At 46.9% G+C, this 18,500-nt stretch overlaps 1 protein-coding gene across 4 annotated transcripts in view; it reads right to left on the bottom strand.

Annotated features, from left to right (window-relative positions):
- LOC122417522 (glycogen-binding subunit 76A-like) overlaps window positions 1-18,500 on the bottom strand; it is a 122,068-nt gene that overhangs the window by 47,379 nt on the left and 56,189 nt on the right. Inside the window, exon 1 of one of the 4 annotated variants that reach the window (XM_043431070.1) lies at window positions 15,866-15,945. The exons of 2 other annotated variants lie outside the window; for them this stretch is intronic. The gene's annotated coding sequence lies outside the window, so the exon portion shown is untranslated. Of the gene's footprint in view, window positions 1-12,886; window positions 12,964-15,865; window positions 15,946-18,500 lie in introns of those variants that run through there. One more of the 4 variants, XM_043431067.1, reaches the window with a different exon arrangement.

The raw sequence follows: 18,500 nt of genomic DNA, 5'->3' as shown, positions 1-18,500 counted from the left end.
TACACCAAGAAGCAAGCTAGCATCTCACCAAAAGAAGCTAAAAAGTCTTTTTTGACATCGAAAAACATAAAATTGCTGCAAGCCCGTTGATTTTCAACTTGGACAACGGTTTCGGCAAACGTCAAATTATCGAGCGTGCGAGTGTCAAATAAAAACGGTGACTTTTCGTCGCTGGACCCAAGCCTCCGGAATCTCAGTTTCTATTTTACCGTTTGAAAATGTAGTGGGAGCATAAGAATGAAAAAAAGAGGTAAAATGAAAGAGGAGAAGGAGTGAGAGAGAAAATGGTTTTTTATCCATCAGCCTGCACCGGCGAGCGGGAAAGTTGAATGTTGCTGGCAAGGGTGTGCGGATGGCACGAACACATGCCCATATTGTCCTGTAATTAGGTTGGCTGTTCGAAGGTTCGAAAGCGAGGGTTGAGGGAGGGGGACGGGGGTGCTACGCGTTAATAGAGGCGCCCGGGTCTATCATTACGCGTAATACGGACGTAATGTGTGCCGACGCAAGCGTCCCGCTCTACCAGCAGCTTAACTTAATTTTTCCGGTGTGCTCCGCGCGCCGAAGAAACCGAAAAAGATTCGTTCTCCTCTGGCTCGAACGCGAGGCGTAAAACAGTTCGGAAGGCGCGAGGCGTTTTCTCGCTCGCTTCTCCGGCGCACTCTCTTTTCTCCTTTGTGTGTCAGGAGAATTGAAAAGCAAAAAATAAAAGGTGGCAGGAGCGTGCAGATTGCTCTCGAAGGCGGAACGCAACGGGAGCTGCAAAATAAATGGACAAAAGTTCGGAAAATAGAAAATGTCGGTCGGACGGAGTGAAAAATCGTTCGAGAATTTTTCTTTTTCACTTCACACTCGTATTTATGTATTTATTTATGCGAGCGCACCCGCGCGATTAAGCCTCCCCAGGGAACGATGCGCCTCGTAAAAAAGGGCCACACTTAACTCTAACCTTACGCTATTTATCGTTGTCGCATCGCATAAAAGCGGAGGAGGAAAAGCGTGCGAGGGCCGCGCCCGCGGACGGCTCATTCTCCTGAGTTTTGCCACTTCCGCGTGATTGCTCCCCTGCACTCGAGTCGCCGTGCTCTCGAGGAAATCTCGAAAGAATCGTCCGCATTACACTTGTACGCACGAGAAGGTGCGTGGTTATGCCGACTCCTGGTCCTCCCAGGCGTGTCTATATGTGTATTTATCTTTGTATATGGAGGATAATGATAGGAAAGCCTCGTGCGCGATGCCGCAGACCGGAAATGAAATTATCGAGGAATCCACACGCGCGTATATTTCGAATCGAACGGTACCACGCAGTCGCCTGACGCATTTTTATTTGTTTCCTGACGAAAGAAAATTTCATTCGGAACGTTCAGTCGGCGGCACTTCCGGTTCTGAGGGCGTAATTTTTTTGCGGATTCATAGATTTTTGAAAAATATGTGTGATTTAAATATTTCGTTGATCAATACTTTGTTGATGGTGCGCAGCAGGCTCTTGTAGCCAAAACGCACGGAGGCGTGACTCGGGTCTTGGCTTCTCGGGTTTCTCTACCCGGTAAGCGTCCACTTGACTTTTTTCTTCTTTGCGTTGGACGCCCTCTTTTTTGTTGATCGTTGGCCGGCTTGCGTGCGTTCTTCTCTCGAGGCTGTTTATACTATTCCCGAAAGAAAAATAAGCAAACGAAGCGGACGTCGGTGGTAGCGGGTGGTTACCACCCACTTCCGGTAGCGCTCCCGAGCTGGGGCCCGGTTTTCATATCTCCTGAGGTAATAACATTACACGCTCGTCGTTGGTGCTATACGGAGCGGTGGAGTTCTTAAGTCGGGCGGCGTGGCAGCACGTCAAGCTTTTGGTTTCGTGTTGGCGAGAGTCGGGCGAGGTTTGCGCGAAGCGATCGTTACTTCCCTCGCGTGACCGTGCACGCGCACTTTTTCAGTTCTCTGCCCCGCTCGCTCGCTCGCCTCCTCTTTATTTCCTTTAATTTCTCTCTCGATCTCTCCCGTCTCTTGTTCTATATGTTTCGTACCGTGTACCAATGTGTTTTTGATATTTATACTCGTCGCCTCGAGACCGGTAGAGAAGCTCTTGCTCTTTTTATCGTTCTCTCGTTAATGCGGAGGAGAAAATCTCGCTACCAGGGTGAAAGAGTCCTGGCAGAAGGAGGAACGAATCGACGAGAACTCGAGGAAGAGGAAAAACTCGCGGATCGTGCGAGTACTCGAGCGGAGAGCCGCGAGTGCGCTGTTCCTACATCCGTCAAATTTGTCTCTTTCTCTCTTCCCTCGACCTTGGAATTATCGGCTTTATTAACCAGCACTTTGCGCTCTCAATCTTCCGTGTCTATTCCTCCCCGTATATCCCGGCGGATACTCTCGATTGGGAATAAAGTGAAAATCCATTCGATTACTGTGCAGTAGTTTTGCTTCATCAGGCCACGATAATGCATCGATGTAGAGGCATATATCTCGACGCATTATTTCGCCTCCCCCCCCTTAAATCGTGTTGTGTGCGCACCAGAGAATACAGAAAAATCGAAACGCAGATATTAGCCCCCGAGTATAAGAGAACTGGAAGGAGGAGCAACTCCGAGGCACAAAGTTGGACGAGTGCTGCGCGGAGGATCTTGGAGAAGCGATAAACTATCGTTAATGCTCTCGGTGTGGCTGCCGATCGAATACATTATCGCCTTAACGACGCGGAATGTAGAACGCCCGGGGGTAACGAGGCATTAATTCACCTGAGCAAACTCTGCTCATGCACACGCCGCTCGCTCGCGCGCGCGCGCGCGCGTTTTCCTCACTGGTACTGAGTCTTTATAAATACGCATGCGTATATATGCGCGTGATATAATAATATTCGCCTGGAACGCGTGAGGAAGATGTCTTCTCTGGAGCTCCACTCGCGAGCTCTTTTCCTTCTTTTTTTATGAAATTTTTTATTTCACAAGAAGGAATCGAGGATCCCGCTGATTCTGGCGTGAGAAGGACGCCGCAGAAGACGCTTGGAAAAGGGAACGCTGAAGGAAGGAAAAGACTTCGAAAGTGAGCGAACACGAATTTTCCCACTGCGAGTATCCTCGGACGATTATATTTTTACCTCCCGGTTCTCTCTTTGCGCACGTTTGTTTTTTCTTCGATCATTCATTCCGGTAGTTGAAACGCCAAAATCACGAAACCTGCACACGCATCTCCTCCCTTTCTCTCTTCCGATGTTTTGCTCGGTCCGCCGGAGCACTTGAACGAACTTCCAGGAAATTCGGGCTCGGCATTGCACGCGCATATCGCGCCACGTCCGCATCGAACATTTTCATTTAAGCCCGTTCACTTCTTGTTTCTGCGACAGGAGGAAAAAACTTGAGCAGGAAGAGAAGCGAGCCGGCAATTTCAACGAATTCAATATTGCAGAAACGTCGGAGCGCCGGAAAGTAACGTGCTTCGGTTCCTACGGGGGCAAGGGTCACCCGGAATCTCGCGAATCCGCGGACCCCCTCGCGGCTTTAATGGAGCGATAATTTATCCATTTTTTTCATGGCCAAAGCGTTTTATCCGAGCTCAAATGACCCCTCGAAAGTGGCGCCCTCTCGCCCGATATTCGTAAATCCTTCTCGTCCATCCAAAGTTTGAGGTCTCCGGAGAAGGGCACGTTCGCGCTCGAGCAGGTGCTCTCCTCCCGAACGTTCTCTCGCGCAAAAAGATTTTAGTTGCCGAAGCACGAACCGAAAGATACTCTCGGAGCTAGTGAGAAAGAAAGAGAATGGAAAAGAAGAAGATTGAGCAAGAGATGACCCAAAACATGGAAGGCAGGGGGGGAGACGGTGACTCGCCCGGCAGACCTCTCTTAACGGAGTCCTCAAGCAACAATGTTCCCACGCCCGCGCAATCCCCAAATGAAAGTTCCCTTTTCAAAGATTTCGATTCCAAAAAATGAAATCAGCGTCCATTGGGATAGTGCGATTGGAGATAAAAAGTCTGCAATCGTGAGAAGATGAATAAAAAAAAAAAAAAAGAAAAAAAATTGAACTGTTCAAAATATACTCGAATTCGTTCCTAAAAAGCTGTGCACGAAGCAACTTTTGTCGCTTATCGAAAAGCTTGGTGAAACGAGGTCGTTAGGAAAACCTAAGAATAATGAGGCGAGCTAGTCGAACGGAGAGAAAGTCGTAAGATAATTGTCGAATTCTCGAAATGACTAATTCCAAGGAATGAATAAGAATCGTTTGGTTCATTAGAAAGATTCGAATCGTTTTTAATATCCCCATCATTTCAGGTTTACGACTTTTTTTCGGATTTCCCCATTTGAATGATTGTTTCCTATCTCACGACGACCACGTCGTCGTACGAATGCGTACGTCTGTATGGCGCGAGTCTTACGTAGCTTTCGTAATTGCTAATAGCTTGTCAAAGACGCGGGAGGCTGCGAGAGAGATGAGCGTACGAGGAGAGAGAGTCATCGTGGCTTGACTCTCTGCCACTGAGACCGGGCTCTCGCTTCCTCCTCGTGGGAACTTATACTTTCCCGCAACAGATAGATGTATATGAGCACATATATTACGTCGGTTACATAGTATACGCGTGTTCTTGGCCTTGAGGTCTCACCACAACGCTGCATCCTCGGTGGACCCATCCGCGAAGCGCAACGTATTCAAAATGTGCGTGTATTTATGTGTGTATATGCGTGGAGAGAGCGAGAGAGAGAAAAAGGAGAAAGAGGGAGCGGGTGACGTGAGAGGACCCGGAGCCTGACGAGGCGCTCGTCCGCGTTTACTCTCTGCTGCCTCATCGTGCAAACTTATTCGACGTGATTGTTTCTATTAAAATTCAAACGTGAGGCGCATTCTCTGTCGTGAAACGAATCACGGCACACCGCACATACTTTTATCCTGCTGGTGAAGCATGTGGACGAGAGTTAAGGAGTTATGTTGAAACGTCTACATTCAGTTGCATTTCGCGAGGTTTCAATTTTCTCATCCTTATTTTCATGCACTTTTCATTATTTTTGTAACTAACGTTCAAAGAAGTTGCTTACGTGATTGCGAGATTAATGAATCGGGCCCAATATGCCAAATAAGTTATAATTGTAGAACGGTCGATATATCGAAATTTCGAAAGTTTTATATCAGGTTGGAGAAAAATAAGTAATTCGAAATTCTTATTTCCGATCGACTATTTAGCAGATCACGTGTTTAACCGAATATTGCTTCTTTGAATTCGTATTTACTCGAAAATGTATATTTCGATGGTTTTCATTTCGAATGCAATTTCGAATGCAAATATAGTAGCAAAAAAACGAAAGTGAATTTTTCAAGTTTATAAAACTTACTTAGATATGCAGAATGGCGATGGCCCGAGAAGGCGAAAGTGAAAAGGCGATGTTTGAAATTGGAGATCATCAGTCTGAATAAGTGAGTGAGTCAGACGAATGTATTTTAAGCTCTGTCTTTCTTTATTTTGATGGGTTGACTTTCTAACGTTTCGCCATTTGGAGTGTTCGACTTTTTGGTGTTTCAGTACTTCAACCTCAGTAATATTTAGTCCTTCATTATTATATTTTCGAAATTGTGAATATTCACAGTATTTCTGATTGTAGAAATTTATGAATCGAAAGAGTGATGGTCGAATTTTCGAAAAATCGATATTCTAGTCTTCGTTCTATGAACGATTGTTACATTCTATTTTCGATATAAACGTGCTTCGAATTTTGAAGTTTCTACTTTATTTATTTTCGACATTCCAAGCTCTAGTCGAATATTATCATTCGAAGTTTATAAACTCGAGTTTTTAACTGTTCGAAATTTGAATCGTCCCAACATTTAATTCCCACCACGAATTGGTGTTGAAAGTTTTAAGGAAACAAAATTGAAGGGTCAATCGAAGACTTTCTTGCGACGATGGCCACAATCGAGTGAAAGAAAGTGCATTGCACGAGTGCCCCTCCCTCTTCCTTCTTGCTTCATACGTGCACACTCTACGTTCGTTTGGCTCGAAGCGATGGTCCAGAGGAAGTCCTCTCGAATCTTTATTTTCCCACACTCTCGAGCTGCGTGATTCTCTCTGCTGCACGAGAGTTTTGACTCTCGTCTCTTCCTCGATCTTTCTTTCTCACTGAATATGTATTTACACATCGCGCCAACTCGGGAGGATTTTTATTTTCGTTCTTAAAAGTCCCGAATCACGTTTAAAATACTCGGCAACGTGAGTTTTGGGACCACGTGTATGAAGAAATGAGACTTGGAACGTATTTCACAGCAGATCGCTCTGCTTGCCGCTCGCTCTGACGTTTTGTTCTCCTCTCGCGCGGATCCGCCAAAATCGCCATAGGTGGCAGCGTTCAGCCTTTAATTACCTCCGAACGAAAGTTAAGATTCGTTCACCGTGTAGCTTCCACGCGCGTATATTCTGCGTTCGATGCATTCGCATGCGAGCGTAGATTCGGGTCCTATTGGGGGCCTCGCCCAGGCGTGCGGATCGGTGCGTGCGTGACTCAATCGGTGCGAGTGCACACCCGCGTATTTTTCCTCTCGCTCCGTATTCTCTGAGAGGTAAGGTAACGACAAGAAGAAATTACGAAGTTTTTCATCAAAATTGGGAGACCTTTTGTCGGATATTCTTTCGACATTAACTTCGTTTTATTCTGAAAATAGTCAAATTTTCAAATTGTTTATAAATTCATCACGCAACTGGCTTCTTCTTTGATAGAGTTAAAACAATTTGAAATTCTGTTGCTTTCCGTTTGCACACTACGAAAGCAAGCGCATTGTTTTGTTTTATCTCCCGGTTGTCGATCACGGGGGAGCTTTGGCCGGTGATCTCCGAGGGCTAAATATCTCCTCGTCGTATTTAAATTCACTCTGCGCGGTGCTGTCTCATGTAGGTAACTTGTTGTCGCGCGAGATTCTTTTCCCGTCTCTCACACACTGTTTCTCTTCCTCGCGGTGTCTGTACTGTCCGGTTGGTTCTCTTACGCGGCATTTGGCCTCTCGCGCAGTGTTTTGTGGGATTCATACAGTGTGTCAGTGTCCTGTGAACGGCGGGACAGAGAAAGAGGGGGAGGAAGAGGGATGAGAGAAGAGTTCGCAAGCACCTGCCTGACTCGGAGCGTTCCTGGTGTGTCGTCCGGTGGGATTGATGATCCTGTCTCTTAGGGCAGCAGGAGCAGCAGGGCGAGAGAGTAAGCGATATTTCCTCAGTGCGGTGTCGCTCTGAGCCGTGTCCTCGGAGTGCTCGTACGTGTGTCCTGGAGCATTTGGACTTGACGCGGGGCAGTGCTTTTGCTGGGCTTCGCGCCCGTACGTTTAATCGCGACATGCTTGGCACTCCTTGATGCGCGGAGAGCCAAAAGGGCGTTCGCTTCACCCCTCCCAAGGCCCCTTACGCCCTGGTCAATCTCAGACACAAATTTCTACATGCATGCGTCGCTCGGTGCCGTAGGCGTTGCACGCACAGAGACGAGAGAGCGTGGACCGAGTCACCGAGAGCAGAAGGAGACGGAAGCTCGTTCTGCTGCTGCCTCTGCACGCCCGCTCTCTCTCGCTCCTTGCCTCCTTCGCTCCGTCACTATGGCATCTCTCGCGTCGCCAGAGGACGCTTGTGACAACGGTATACCGACATCCTTCGCTTTTAATTCGAGCCGACCGAGAGAAGAACGAGACGAGAGCTCTTACTCCCACCCCGGCCACGCTCGACTTAAACTCCTCTACTTATCTCTCCCTCTCTTTCCTCTTTCTCGTACGTACTCCCTCGGAAAGCGTTCTCGACCCACTTGCGATGCTCGTCTGCAGCATGCGTGAGCTCAATCCCTTCGGCGGGCCAAAAACCCCATAAGTTTGTTCCTCTCTCAATTTTTTCATCATCCTCTTTTCCCGTCGAACAAAATCCCATAGAAATTTTGCTCTCGCTTCTTCCGAATGACTTTCCGTCTTCGTCGCCATATCGCTGGCGTTCGCGTCGCACAACTTTGTTCGGCAACGAAACGCGATGTTTCCGATGAATCACTCGGTGGGAGTAATCAATAATCGCTCAAATTCACCCAGCGTTTTCTAATTATTCGAGCGAATAAGTTTCACGCAAGCGAGAAACAAAATGTTCCAGTCTAAATGAAAATCATAAATTCATGCTGAAATAATTCACGGGTCTAGTGACGTGGAATTTTCGTTTCGCCCCAAGAATAGTGCACAGTTACAGTTCGTGTTTCGTTCATTGCAAATTTTATTGCCAGGCATATATTATTCGCGAAGGTGTGTTCGTTAATTATGTAAACGTGATTTTCCCGGCTGCAGGAGAACTTGTCCGGGCGTTGTTGTTGTTGTTGTTGAATTTTATTGATGAGGAGCGTGGGTGCGACTTCACGTTAGCTGCTGCACGAGAAAGAGCGAGAGAGAGGCGAAAAAGCGAGTGTGTGTGTCCAGGAATAATGATAAACGTCTCGTCCGCTAGACCGCGAGGAAAAGCCGCCGCACAAACCGCGAGCTCGCGGCTGCTGCGAAACTGAAAGAACTCGCGGAACGGCTTCCGTGCTGCGACGCGTCTCGCTGTCCCACCGCCCGAGACGCACTCTCGTACAAGTTTCTACGCGGCTAGTTTATTATGTATTACCATATGTTCTCAGTCAGTGTGTTTTGTACGCGTTACCCGTATATGCGCCTCCGGGCCAAGGATAAGGCGATAATCCCCTTGGATTGTATTAAATACGATTCTAATAGTCACGAACGTTGTTGCAGCTGCACAAGACTGCGAACATTCGTACATTTTCTCCGATTCGTTGCTGATATTCGGTGTGCAAAAGTCAATTTTTCAACGTAGCAGAAAAACCCACAAGAAAATATTAAACGCCGACGAACACCAAACTGCCTGAAAACGATCAATGAAATCAAACAGAATCTGCAGTATCGCAGTTATTGAGACAAACGTGCATAAATATATGAAGAAAAATATATAAGGGTTATAGCGACTCCGGTAATGCAATTTTTCATATAAAAGACTGAACTATTTTAGCCAGGGACGAATAAAATTTCGGATTCGGTCCATGACGGATCCCCGTTTAACTAATGGCTTGTAATTTCATTCGTCAAAAAATAAGTTGAAAAGTATTTGCAATTTTCGAATTAACAACTCTCACGTTGATTTAGAGTGACAATATTTTTAATTAGGAAGTAAAAATCGACCGAATCTAGACAACTTTAAAATATGATCCTACAAGCACGCTTAATATTCAAACTCTCCGAAAACAGCATATTCGCATTATTTTTATTATACAATAAAAAGGATAAATAAATTTTCAACGATAAATTGCAGCGATGTGACAGACGCACGTTAAAAGCGACACACGCAGCATTTTAAGACGAGGTTAAACATATCATATCCAATAACGTTTAGAAAATATGTGCTCCCTGCGTTACTAAATATATACATACACGCGCTCATAGAGGAGATAGTGAAACGATTGCGTGGGCGTAACACGTCTTCTCGTTATGCTCCTGCATATATGTATGTATTATGATTGCCACTCTTCTATGGAGATCGCAACATAGATATAGCCGAGGAATCCTGCACTCTCGAGTCTAATGGCTTTCGTTTCAGATGTGCGCGTATGCAGTCTCGAGGCTGAGAGAGTGAGAGAGCGAAGAGGGGGAGGGGGGGGGGGGGGGCGATTGGGAAGGAGCGAGAGTAAAAAAAGCCGAGTTGAGTCGTTCCATTTCCCGTTGTGTCGAGATTTTTATTCCCGATGGATGCTGAAGTGTCTCATTCATTCAGACTGGGGCTTCCGTATATGCCATTGATTATACGGAGAGAATGAAACTCGTCCGGTCGCGATTCTTGATCGGTGTCGCTCCGCTCGGAGTTGCGGGCGGGCTCGCGATTCCTCCTCCTCGTTTAGCCTGAATATCCGCACTCTCGTTTCATCGATATCTCGTTTCTTGACGAGGCGATATAGATACGCAAACGAGACGCGAGAGCCTGCTCCCGGCCACCTACGTAGCGCTCGCACTCTTTCTCCCTCGCTCTCCTTCTCAATTTTTCTGCCGCGCAATCACATCTCGTTTTATTCCTTTCAATTTTCATTCCTCCCTCCGCCCAAAATCGCGCCCCTCGGATGCATAATCCTCGCGGGAATCCACGCGCAATAAGGCACTTATCAACCGCCCGATAAACCACGAGAGATTCGAGAGCCAGGAAAAAATAGGATGCGGAATAATTTACTGTCAATGCTGAATATTCCCGGATCGGGAAACGTCTTGGACTCACGCGAAAACGCCATATCGGGATCGAAACTCGAGAAGCTCTATCGGGCCTCTCTACCTCGGCAATTATACGTCGCTATACCTTGCTTGTACCTTTCGTCCAACTTTCGAAGGGTTCATTATTGTTATTATTCTTCCTCATCTTTTTTACCTGTATTTTCGTTTTTCTTCTTTTCTCCTTTCGCCAGTTTTATCCCGGTATCGCGTGTCCCGATTTATCGGCCAACGTCCCAGCATCCTTCTCCCTCGCTCTCTGTCCCTCTCGGTCTTTCGGAAGACTCTGCGCCAGGCGAAGACAGAATAGACGGGGTAATTAGTTCCTACGTGTTCCTCGTACACTCCGCGGAGGACGTTCACCGTAATAGCGGCAATACATATTATTTGTAGGGACTTATCGATACTTTATCGCTGAGATTAGAGCTCGTAGGAGGTTCGAAACATTCAGTCGAGATCACGCACGATTTTTCATCATTTTTTCTTCGATTCTCAGCTTATCTAATTGAAAAGTAAATATAATTAGGAAATAATGGGGTCTTATCGAAAGGAATATTAATCACAGTTATTCATTCGACGGTATTTTAAAAATGATCGATCCTTGAGCACTTGAACTGCGAAGAACTCATCAACATTTCTCTTTTTCGTCGTCAATGCGGCAACAAAACACCTCCCTGATTTTCCTAAATAATGGAATCCGAGGATGAAAAGCTTTCACGATAAAACCGTTAGTGCGACTTCTATTTGAAACGATAGTCGAGAAACATCGTTTTTTCTCTCTCTCGAGAATATTCATGCGTGGATCCTTGTATAAAGTGATAATAAACGCGCGTTCATCGTTTGCATACTTTCGTGCCAACAATGTAACGTAACAGCCCGGCACATGTGCCGGAAGTGAACGGGACAATAGAGAAAATATTGAAGGGTATTGCGTGCTAATAATATTTCACGAGGCGCGTTTATCCAGTATTAGGTGAAAATAAAAATGCTCAAATTGTCGAAGAGATTTCTGTGGAAGCTTTACGGAATAATGTGACACGGAGCCTCGCGAAGAGAAAAAGAAGGAGCGAGGGAAAACCCCTTACGTACTATAAGATTATGAAAAGGGTCAACAATCTTGCTCTTCCTTTTTCCAGCTCTTACGTATATACGCGTAAGAATGATTTGCCTCGTTGGCGCGCAGGTGCAGGACACGTGCTTGCGCGTCCACTTCAGCCACTCGCGATTATAAAATAGTCAGTATGGAATATTGTACGCGCGCGATCCTGGAGGTAGATGGAGAGGAGAAAGAGGTGGTTGTTTGTGCCGGATAATCGCAAAGCGGTCCCCACAAGGGTAATGACTCTTAATATAGCCCTGCCAACGGAGTTAAATGATTCCCATCCATGAATCACCCCGACGCCTGAGCCCTGCTCGCGCGCCGAGAGGGCTCGCGAGGTGATATTTCAAAAATTGATGAATCAACCGGCAGCCTCTTCCTCGCGCGGTGGGCTTTTAGGAGATTCTCGAACAATTGCATCGGTGGAAAAATCAAGTTGTGCGAGGCTTCGAATGGGAGGAAAAACTTTTGTTTTCGCTCGAGGGAGTCTCGTCGTTGTAATTCGCTGCTCCTTCAAAAAAGCCATGCACTTTCCAATAATTCTTCGTGCCCGCGTACATTTATAAGTCGATCTTTCCTGATCGATGATTAACTCCGAGCCTCCTTTCTCAGGACAAATTATGAAAAACGCTTGTAGGTACATCTTCATCGATTAGCAATGTCGGACGACCGGTCCAAAGAATGAGGTGAAACGAGCTCCGCGATTATACCGCAGCGAGCAATCCCCCCTCTGTATCTAGACGCGAGAGTTTGACTTCGGCTTACCGCCTGCCGCAAAGAAATCGAGTGACATCGCGAGCCGCAGAGCCAGAGGGAGGCTGAATAAAAATTATCGAAGGAGCGCCGCGACTCTTTGCTCCCTTCGACTCGCCAGTCTGCTCGTGGCGATTGCTAATGCAATCCTTTTTCGCACCGTACCTTAAAGACGATCACGCGAATCTAATGGAAATCGAAAATGCCAACTTTAAGAGTTGAAATTTAGAAATATGCTAGAAATCTGACAATTAACGAAAATCGCATTTTTTCAAGGGTCTTCTTATCTTCATCGGCTCTTATTATAGCAGGCACACTTCTTGTGCGACCATTTGAATTTAATGAAATAGGATCCTCTCGACTTTGAAACGAGGATAAGAAAATATAATGTTTTTAGATATCAACGATGTCTTGGGAAAGCCTTGTTACCGGTCAAAATTACTTCGTAATGGAAAAAGACAAACACTTATTTGACGTTAACGAGTAATAACGACATAAACAGTGGGAGGTTTGACAACGCCATGAGCCAGCTGGTTTAAAATACAGATACGCATACGCATATAAATAAAAATGTCTGTTGTCGCATTTTGCCTGACGATTTTACTACGAAAGTATTTTAACCGCTGTAATTATATTAAAAATTTACCAATCTTAACAAATGCACATAATTTTAATAATTGCGAGAACAAATTTTAACCGTTTCTCATCAAAAGAGCAAAAAAGTTCAGTTGCTTTTTTGAATCACGAGTAACGCATGGTCTTCCTTAAAAAAACAATAAACTTTTGAATCGTTATTCAAAAATATTCTAACCAGTTTTTGTCCCAAGAACGTCCCCGAATTTTCGAGTTTTTCTGCACTATCGATTCGTCCAACGCAGCATCGAAGCTCCGCCATACAGGGAAGCGGAAATGCGCCTTTTGAGGAGCGAAGCGAAGATCTAAAACGCTCGACGAGTATGAGAAGGCGATTTGATTCCTTATCCATCTTCAGAGTCGCGGCCTCCTCTGTGTGCTTAGTTGGTGCTCGGAGACATTTTATTTTATTAAGAAATCGGGTCCCGACACAATCCTTGTTGATCCGGAGCACGAGGGGAGGGGGGGGGGGGGGAGGAGAAAGAGGAAAGAAGAAATAAATGAAAGAGAGTAATGGAAAAAAAGGAAAGATTACACGCTCTCTTGGCGTGTATCATAACCGGTTAATTTATTTTTCAATATTCCCTCCACGCGTCCACATACGTATGAAATATATATTTTCATCCTCATTCGTGCGTATGTGTGTGTGTTTCTTTCTGAGAGTTATACTCTTGAGCGAGTTAATGAGTACATAAAGTTAATGAGAGTACATTAAACCTTGCAAAGGTTGCGCAGAGGTAATCGGCAAGTTATATTTTTATTATCGTTTCGATGTGAAGTCGCGCAAGGCGTGTACGTAAAAAAACGTGTGTACGATGCGTCGATATTTGTACACGAAAGGGGAAAGGCGAGGGGCAATCGCGTATTCGCTCGTATCATATCGCGTCTCCGATGCTTATGCAGTCACGTAAAATTGCAATTATATATCTTAACAACGATTCCGGTGAGCATAGAATGAGTTTATAGTCGTGTCAGTCGTGTGTGTCGCGACCGAGAGTGTGCGCCGACGTAACGCGGCTGATAAAGAAAACAAATGAAAATAGATGCGAAGAGAAGGAAGAGGGGAGAGGAGGCCAGTCGAGGAAGAAGCTACTGACGAGTCGGAATCGTCTCGTCATCTGTTCCAGACTCGCTCGCGTCCTTTCTCGATGTATAATAGCAGCGATACACCTGCATGCGTAATACAGTTCGAGCTCAATCGAAGGTCTCTCGCAAGAGCACTTTGCTTCGTACCGTTCCTCAAGGAATCTCTTAAGCGGGAACGTCCCCTCGCGAATCTACAGCTTTGTACGTCCACTCGTGTGTGTACGAAGATGAGATTTCTGTGCGCGGTGCGGATTCAACTGGTCGATGGAATCGAGCTTGCACGCGGAGCTGCTCCATCTTTTCGTGTCTTTTTATTTGCTTCTCCGAGTCTCCGACGAGAGCTCACTGTCTCTTTACTTTCTCGACAATAAATTTGCGGGATGGAAGACATCCGGCTGTCTGCGGGGGACTTTTATTTCAGCTGCACTCACGCGTGACGTGCCGAGCGTCATTTTGGGCCGAGGGGCAGCAGGGAGGATTGAACCTGGGGATGAAAAAGTCGGGTTTTCCTTGCTTTTTCTCCAACGAGGCTCCTTCTCAAAGCGAACCGGAGTTCGATGCCCCCGAGAATCTCCGATGATGGGAAAATTAATAGAAGGATTAATGTTGCAAGAAGGTTTCATTTTGTCCTGAAGATCCTTGGAGCTGGAGATCCGAGCACGAGAGAGTTACACCCGACGCTGACGTCGGGACTGTGAAAAACGCACGTGAATGCCCCCACAGGCAGGTGCTTTCAAGTTAGGATGATTTAGCGTTGATTCGGTCATTTCCGGAGCTCGCCAAGCCACACCGCATAGAGTCGTTGCCTCCGGCTGACATTAACGTCCTTCCATGCCGTGACTATTGCTCTTTTCCCTCTTTCTCTCTCCCTCTCGGTCACTATCTCTCTCGGCGTGCGTGGATACATTTAATACGAGGAGCACACCCGCGGTTCGAGACTTTGCAGACGAATAAATTTCCGAATAAGTTCACAGTCGAGCGATTCAAGGGAATATGGAAAGAGAAATAACGTGTTCAGTGCCCGCATCCCGGATGGAAAATGCGTCGCTGAAGAAACTTTTATTGGGATCGAGCTCGAAACGCGCAGAATCAACATCGAAGCCTGCTTCGTGTTCCTTAAACTTTTAAGTCCCAACTCCGTTTCGACTCTAGTGCAAATCCTCCAGTTGATAATAGCGAATAGAAGACACGAGGCTTCCCTGATTTACTGCTCGAGTCTCATTCGTCATGTTTATTTGTTAGCAACGCTTTTTGTCACGCCCGAAGCGTCCATTAAACCTATAGATATGTGCGTGTGTACGCGGGCCCTCCGAGCTCCGGCGAACGGGATTTTGTGTTCGTTCACTCGTGCGGCTCGCCGGCGAGCCGCACGATAACTCGTTCGAGGCACGCCCAACGTGCCAAACCTCACACACGGTCACTCGACAATAATTTTCTCTTGGTTTAATCGTCCTTACAGGATCGTTCTCACCTTGACTCCGCTCCGAACTCGAACTCAAACTCCGATCGACTCGCATTTTCCTACGACCCTTTTCACTATACTCACTCCAATTCCAAACTCCCATTGAGAAAGAGGCGAAAGAAAACGGAGGCAGAAAGTGTGCCGTGCCGGGGGCTGCAGATTCGATCAAAATCGTAACGACGTTCCAACAAGACGATGGAAAAAGCCTGGAAAAGGTGGAGGCTCCTCGAAGGGGATGAAATCGCGACGGCGAGCGACATCGCGATCCCATCAAAGCCGCCTCTTCTCTGGTACACCACATACGCGTGTAACGTTTAATTACCGCTGCCGCTAATTATCGTTTTTCTTCTACTTCTCCGAGGCTGCGTGAGCTCCTCGAAAAGAGCGAGCTAGTCGTGACATCGCGAACACATCGGGCGCGGAGTTGTGCCGAGACGCATCTTCGTATCCAGACGCGTTCGACTCCCAACGTATTTTCTTCCGCTTGATGGAACGTAACTACGCGTATCTTCACCGCAAGATCGACGAGCCATGTCCTCGTATATCTATATAGGTTTTTGTAAATCGATTATTATCATGCTTGTTATGATTATTATCACGTCTCCCTACCTTAACTTCTGTTTCTGGTTTTCTGCTCTTGTGCTCTTCTGGTTATAGAGTAAAAAGTCCTCCCGCTGCTCCTCCCTTCTTCGACGCTCGCAGTCCAGCCACTCGTCACAAATCCATTAGAGTAATTAGCAACGAAAAAAAAATGAGAAACTCGTTATCGGAGCTCGGTGATTAACCTGCGAGGGAGAGACTTTACGAGAGTGTGCGCTACGACGGGCTGGAAAGAGGGGGAAGCAACGCGTAGTCTCGAAACTGTGGGTATGCTCACAAACTAAGGGTAATATGCTTGTACAGGCGTTCGAATCGTCTTATTCCCGCAGAAACGGAGTTTCGATCGTTTCGCCGGAATTTAACGAGAATGTGTCGGTTTATATCGATGAAGTTGAGGATCGCGAGATGCACGGGTGCGTGCGGACTCGCAGGCAATTCACTCGTAAAGGTAAACGATCGTCGTTAAACAGCGTGTGTCCTTGTTGAACTGCAGACGTTTCGCGTTGCCGTGAAAACTAGGAATGACGTTATTGCGGGAGAAAAATAAGATTGGAGATCGCAATTATTGAACTCGATCTTAATTTCATGGTGCGCGTATACTTTGACGCGGTGCGAGGAGAGACCGTTTTCCTGAATATTTACGAGGATGCGTATCTCCTCGAGGAGGATTCCGGAGGATCGATTGAAACGTCGTTATCGCCAATGACGTGTAAAACAGAGGCAGCCCCTTGGATGGAAAAAGCGGAGAAAAATAAAAGGTGAGAAAAAGCGAGGAAGAAAAAGCCCAGAGAACTCATAGCTGCGCGGAGCTTTTTTATCTGCGAGGCTCTCGCCACCGTGGATGCGTTCCACGGGATATTCTCCCCGAGCAAACGCCATCTGGCTCGACGAGCGGGAGAGAGAGAGAGAAAGCGGCTCCCTCCGCTTGCGACGATTATCTTAATAGCGCGAGTGACTCTAATGAATAGCAAAGTTTTTGCGCGCCTCGGTGCGAGGGACGTGAGAGTGGAGAGAGAGAAAGAGGAAGAAAAGGTGAAAAAAACGTTGGCAAAAACATGACGGTGAACTCGAGGAGCGGAGGAGAGAAAAGGACTCGCGCGAAGGATCCTCTTCGCAGGCTCTTCTCGCGTCTCGAGCTCTCGCCTCTGATGCGTGCTACGGGAACAGATATAGAACTCGTGCGAGAGATCGTAAGAGCGAGAAGGACGGTGCGATGGCAGAAGAAAAGAGCAAAAATGAGCGTTGCTTCTTTAACGTTTTCTTCAGCACTTGTTCCTTCCTCCTATCCTCCTCCTTTTTCTTATTCTTCTTCTCCGTCTTCTTCAAGCCTCTCGTATATGATACAAGTCTCGAAACCGCACGAGAAGAGAATCAGCTCTGCGAGGCCGAACGCGCCACGTTGTTTCTTACGTTCGTTCTCTCCCGTGGCGCATATCGAGTCGAACACCTTCGCAACTCTATCCTCTTCCCATCCGCGTGTCCGTGGCTCGCCCTTGCCTCATCCCTTTTGCGGTCTATTCCGCGATCTTTCCACCGGCGAGTCTCCTCCGCCTCTCGCGTTCTGCGTGGCTCTGCTTACTGCATTCGCTCTCCGCGAATAAAGGCTCCGAGAAAAAGCGGGAGTCTGCAGAAAAAGTGGTAAATTTATGTGTGTAATAGGTTCCGGAGGAGACGGACTGCGGCGTGAGAACAGAAAGGGAGAAACGTGAAGAAGTGAGCGCGACGCGGTACGAAGCAGCGCGCGGGGATTAAAGAAAGCCGAGAAAGCTTCGACCCATTTTTCCCGTTCAGGAATCCCCCAAGTTTTTTCACTCTCCTTTCGCCTCCGCGGCCCGATTTAGAAGCCGCGATAAGCCTGCGTCTCGCCGAAACTCCTTCACATATGCGGAAGTCGAGAAAAGGAAGGTGTTTGCGCTCCTCCGTCGGACGAGCAGCGCGAGATCACCTCGCGAAGCCAGAGGGCACGGGGTCAGAGCGCGTTGAAAGATATGACGTTGATTGCTCGTCGAAGTACGGCGTGAAAGACCCCGATGAACCCGAAGCTCTGGCTACACGGGCCTCTCCCTTGCCCCGCTTCGTCGTCGAAAGGCTACGTTCGCCTCGATGCCCTCAATCCTGAACTAAACTAATAACTTGTTCCTTTCTTCGAGAAAAATATAAGCGAAACAAGTACTCTTACAAGGTAACGAGAGTCTCCATTTTTTTCGAGTCCCCGCTACAATGTTTGCTCGTTAAAGAAAAAAGATAAATTGACAGGAATCGGAGACGTTTGGAATTTGAATTTCAACATGTTTTTTATTCGCGAAAGGATATGAGCCTCGTCTCCGCACACGACTGTCCGTCTCTTCCTTCGTGATTTCTACAGGCAGAGTCCCATGTGTCATTGATATGTTCCGCGAATAAACACTCTCGCGTGTCTTATCGAGTCAGTGTCCGCGGAGTGTTACGCGCGAATGAATGTACGCTGTCGCTGGCTTTATGTATGGAGTTTAAGAAGGATTCCAGGTGTTTGCAGGTCGCGCGAGCTAAACGCGCCTTCGTTCCCTGCGTGAGGGCCTCATCTTCTCGTCGCCTCAGCCTCCTCTTGCTTCTTCTTCTTCTTCTTCTTCTTCTTCTTCGTCCTCGTCTCCTGCTTTGGCTTCTT

The sequence above is a fragment of the Venturia canescens genome, chromosome 10 (genome assembly GCF_019457755.1).
Source record: "Venturia canescens isolate UGA chromosome 10, ASM1945775v1, whole genome shotgun sequence".
Classification (NCBI taxonomy): domain Eukaryota; kingdom Metazoa; phylum Arthropoda; class Insecta; order Hymenoptera; family Ichneumonidae; genus Venturia; species Venturia canescens.
The sequence above is the reverse complement of the archived record's forward strand: the minus strand, read 5'-3'. Positions and strand labels throughout refer to the sequence as shown.